Consider the following 5,465-nt stretch of genomic DNA (forward strand, 5'->3'; position numbering starts at 1 on the left):
CAGAATGAATCAACAAAACAAAGAGTTGGTTCTATGAAAAAATTAACAAAATTGACAAAGCCTTAGCAAATCTTATCAGAAAAAGAAGGAACACACCCAAATAAATAAACTCAGATGTGAGAATGGAAACATCACCACAGAAACAACCAAGATTCTGAACATTAAAAGTGAATATTTTCAAATCTTTATGCTAATAAGTTTGAAAACTTGGCAGAAATGGACCTTTTGCTAGCAATTATCAACATGCAAATACTAAACCAAGATGAATTAAAGCATATTAAGGGGCCCACATCAAGCATTGAAATAGTCACAGCAAAAAGAGACCTCCCATGTAAGAAAATCCCAGGACCTGATGGATTTATAGCGGAATTGTACAAGAGCTTCAAAATAGAGCTCACACAAATACTACTCCAACTCTTCAATGAAATTGAAAGAGAAAGTTCACTACCGAACACATTCTATGAAGCCATCATAACCCTCATCCCCAAACCAGGCAGGGACTCATCAAAGAAAGAGAAGTATAGACCCATTTCTTTGATGAACATTGATGCAAAACTTCTCAACAAAATTTTGGCCAATCGACTTCAACAATTCATCCAAAAAATCATACACCAATATACTGGATTTATTTCAGGTATGCAAACCTGTTTCAATATACACAAATCAATTAATATAATTTATCACATCAACAAGAGCAAGGATTAAAACCACATGGTTATCTCAACAGATGCAGAAAAAGCATTGGACCAGATCCAACACCCCTTTATGATGAAGGTTCTGGAAAAATTAGGAATCCATAGAACATTCCTCAATACAATAAAAACTGTATATGGAAAACCTACAACCATCATTATAATTAATGGTGAAAAACTAAAGCCATTTCCTCTTAACTCGGGAATGAGACAAGGATGTCCACTCTCTCACCTTCTCTTCAATTTAGTATTAGAATGCCTAGCTACAGAAATAAGACAATACGCCAACATAAAAGGGATCCAAATAGGGAAAGAAGAAGTAAAATTCTCCCTCTTTGCAGATGACATGATCTTGTACTTAAAGAATCCCACGGACACCACTCCCAAATTACTCAAGCTGATTCAAACCTGGAAAAATAGCAGGGTATAAAATTAACCCTCAAAAATTAATGGCATTTCTGTACGCCAACAATGAGAAAAGTGTGGCTCAAATCAAGAAAGCTTTTCCATTTTTAATAGCCCCACAAAAAATAAAATACCTAGGAATTAACTTAACCAAAGAAGTGAAGGACTTCTATGAAGAAAACTTTAAAAATCTGAAAAAGGAAATCAAAACAGAACTCAGAAAGTGGCAAAAACCTCCCATGTTCCTCGATAGGAAGGATGAACCTTGTGAAAATGGCAATATTTCCCAAGGTTATCTACAAGTTCAATGTCATACCTATCAATATTCCAACCGCATTCTTCAAGGAAATAGAAGAGGCAATCCAAAAATTCATATGGAACAACAAAAGACCCCCAATTGCAAAAAGCGATCCTTAACAGAAAGAACAGTGTTGGAGGAATATCAATACCAAATTTCAAACTCTTCTACAAAGCCATAGTAATTGGAACAGTTTTGTACTGGCACAAGAAAAGATCTCAGGAACAATGGAATAGAATTGAAAACCCAGAAATGAACCTACAGACTCATAATCATCTAATATTCGATAAAGGATCTAAAAAGATAAAATCGAAGAAAGGCTGTTCAGTAAATGGTACTGGCAAAATTGGTTAATCACTTGTAGAACATTAAGGCTAGATCCTTATATATCACCCTGTACCAGAATCAAGTCCAAATGGATCAAAGACCTCGGAGTCAAAGCAGATATTTTGAAAACATTACAGGATGGAATAGGAGAAACCCTAGGTCTCCTTGACAAAGGCTGAAATTTTCTGAAAAGAAATGCAAAAGCACAACAAATGAAAGAAAGGTTGGACAAATGGGATTGCTTGTAATTGCAGAGCTTCTGCATGGCAAAGGACATAGCTAGCAGGATCAATAGAAAGCCCACGGAATCGGAGAGGATCTTCACTAGCCATACAACTGAAAACGGTTTCATATCTAAAACAGACCTGGAAATCAAAAAATTAAATCCCCCAACAACAAATACTCAAAGAAAATACTGCCCAATAAATAAGTGGGCTAAAGACATAAAGAGAAACTTCTCTGAAGAGGGAAGGAGAGTGACCAATAAAGACATGCAGAAATGCTCAACCTCCCTATCCATAAAAGAAATGCAAATCAATCAACACTGAGATATCACCTCACCCAAGTTAGAATGGCTATAATCAAGAACTCTAATAACAACAGATGCTGGAGGGAATGTGGACAGAAGGGAACCTTACTTCATTGTTAGTGAGAGTGTAATCTTTTTCAACCACTTTGGAAAGTAGTATGGAGGTTCCTCCAAAGACTCCACATAGAGCTCCCATATGACCCAACAATCCCACTTTTGGGCATTTACCCAAATGATCACAAACAAGACCATACTAAAGCTACCACACAGATATATTTATTGCAGCATTACCATAGCTAAGATATGGAACCAACCCAGATGTTGCTCATTAGATGAATGGATCAAGAAAATGTTGTATATATACACAATGGAATTCTATGTCTCTATCTGAAAGAATGATATTGCCCCATTTGTTAGGAAATGGAAAACTTGGAAAAAATTATATTAAGTGAGCTAAGCCAGGCCCAAAGAAACATAGGTCCCATGGTTTCCCTTATTAGCAATTACTAGTGTATGTCTGAGACATGCAGAAATTGTTAGATAAGTTGATGTTAGGTGAAGTGAACCCCATGATAAAAATTCAAATTTTTTTTCTTTTCTGTAATTATTTCTAACATATTTATAAGATGACTTCTTTGTTACTTTTTATGTCCCTCCCGCATGGTATAACCCCTGTTTTCACTGTATTTGATGTTGGTATAATTTGTGGAGGGGAAGGGGAAAAATTTTTTAAATAGGGATACAGGTGGATCCATTGCAACAATGAGATATACAAGACATTATGTCGAAAAACAAATTTTACAACTTTAGTTGGGGGAAAGGGGAGGGGGAAATGGGACGTAAGGGGGTTGAGATGGGAAGGGATAGTAAGGAGAAACAAAGGAGTATGCAACAATGCTTGATAAGAAATGTACTCATTACCTTGCCCATTTAATTGTAACCTCTCTGTCTGTTATTTTCACACTTAAAAAAAAACACAAAAAAACATAAAATATAAAGTGATTTTGATAAAAAATAAAAATGACTCAGAATAAATTATCAATGCAAAAACAATCTTTACAGAAGCAAACTCTCAGAGATATTACATGACTTTGAAAAGGATAAAGTGGCTGAATTTAATATAAATTTAGAAGTATGACCATTCAAAAATATAAAAAGATATTCTTTATTTCATTATATAACACAAAACAGAAAGTAAATGTTGTTTAGATGATTTTTTAAAACAGAGTCTCTCAGGTGCTGGGAGGGTGGTTCAGTGTAGAGTGCTTGCCTTGCATGCATGAGGTCCTGGGTTTGATTCCTCAGCACCACATAAGCAGAAAAAGATGGAAGAGATGCTGTGACTCAAGTAGTACCACTAGCCTTGAGCTGAAGAGCTGAGAGACAGCACCCAGGACCAAGAGTTCAAGCCCCAAAACCAACAAAAACAAAACAAAACACAGTCTCTCACTTTTGTGTGCTCAACATTGTAACACTAGTGCTTCAGTCTAGGGCTAAGATTTTAGGTGTGGACATTTATCAACACTCCTGATTCAGATTCTAATTGATAAAATTTTAATCAATATTTTGTTCTTATTAATTTTGCTCTTTGTAAATTCACATATACCTATAAAAAACAGTGTGGCCATCCCAATAACATTCTCAAAGTACTTCCTAATGATGACTTACAAAAAGTTGTTTTATATTACAACAAGGAAAACAATACTACAAATAAGGAAAACCAATACATAAATATTAATGATTAATAAAATAAAAAAAACAATTACCGCTGTTTCCAGTATTTGAAATGTACTACATATTCGATTTATTATTTTCTCATATTGCTGTACATTTAAAACTGCCTAAGTCTATGATGTTCAACAAGAATTTTATAGGCTATGAGTAGCCTTTAAAGATTATTATTATTATTATTATTAAGATTATTATTTATGGTTCATCTCATCATTTGTATATGGCTTATACCATCATTTGTTCCTCACTAACATATAAAGTAAAGAAGCCTTTAAATTTTAACAGAAACTGTGCAGTTAATGTCTTAAATCTGCTTCTTTACACAAACACTTTGCAACTTCTCATTAGTAAAGTTTCTATAAACTCTGAAATATACATATTTAGTAGTATGTACCATGAATTTTAAATGCTTTATGAAAAAGTTTTACAACCTGCTAAATAGTCTTAATTTTGGCATATATGAGCAAATTCCCAAAATTAAACATATTTAAAACATTAAAACTTTTAACAAACCTTAACACTTTCTATAGTGTTCATAATGGCAGGTTCCTTGTACAGAATAATTGAATTCCTCCTCCTACACATCTGTTGAACAACAAATATCTGGTATTATTTTGTTTTTGACATGTCAAACTTGACTTTATTCTTAAATGTGTTCTTTTGTAAGAAATACATGGTTCTAAAATTTCACGACAATTCTTTTTTTTTTTTTTTTTTTTTTGTCGGTTGTGGGGCTTGAACTCTGGGCCTGGGCGCTGTCCCTCAGCTCTTCAGCTCAAGGCGAGCGCTCTACCACTTGAGCTACAGCGCCACTTCCGGTTTTCTGGTGGTTTATTGGAGATAGGAGTCTCACGGTCTCTCCTGCCCGGGCTGGCTTTGAACCGCGATCCTCAGATCTCAGCCTCCTGAGTAGCTAGGGTTACAGACGTGAGCCACCAGCGCCCGGCTTCACGACAATTCTTTTGAATTTAATTTTTGTGTAATTGCCTAGTTTAAGAAAATCAATTACACTTTATGTATAAAAAATGTTCTGTGCTCAATTCAGTAGCACATACACTAACATTGGAACAATAAAGAGAAGAATAGCCCCTGACTGAGGATGACACTCAACTTCGTGAAGCATTCTAGATTTTTAAAAGAACAGATGCTGGAGGGGATGTGGACAGAAGGGAACCTTAATGGATTGTTGTTGGGAGTTTAAACTTGTTCGAATACTTTGGAAAGTAGTATGGCGGTTCCTCAAAAGACTACAATAGAGCGCCCCTAAGTCCCAGCAATCCCATTTTGATCACAAACAAGACCATACTAAAACTACCAGCAAAACTATGTTCATTGCAGCATTATTTACCAAAGCTAAGATACAGAACAGAACCCGAGGCCCCACAGTAAACGAATGGATCAAAAAATGTGTGTGTGTGTGTGTGTGTGTGTGTGTGTGTGTGTGTGTGTGTGTGTGTACTGGAATTCTATGCCTCCATCAGAA

The 5,465-nt window shown here is 35.3% G+C and overlaps 1 non-coding gene across 1 annotated transcript; it reads left to right on the forward strand.

Annotated features, from left to right (window-relative positions):
* The first annotated feature begins 5,014 nt into the window (after positions 1-5,014).
* On the forward strand, positions 5,015-5,116 carry LOC122100076. Its single transcript, XR_006146093.1, has one exon. It is a non-coding gene; the product is annotated as a U6 spliceosomal RNA (small nuclear RNA).
* Positions 5,117-5,465: the final 349 nt, after the last annotated feature.

This window comes from Dipodomys spectabilis, unplaced genomic scaffold (assembly GCF_019054845.1).
Source record: "Dipodomys spectabilis isolate Male_0828 unplaced genomic scaffold, ASM1905484v1 ptg000558l, whole genome shotgun sequence".
Lineage (NCBI taxonomy): Eukaryota > Metazoa > Chordata > Mammalia > Rodentia > Heteromyidae > Dipodomys > Dipodomys spectabilis.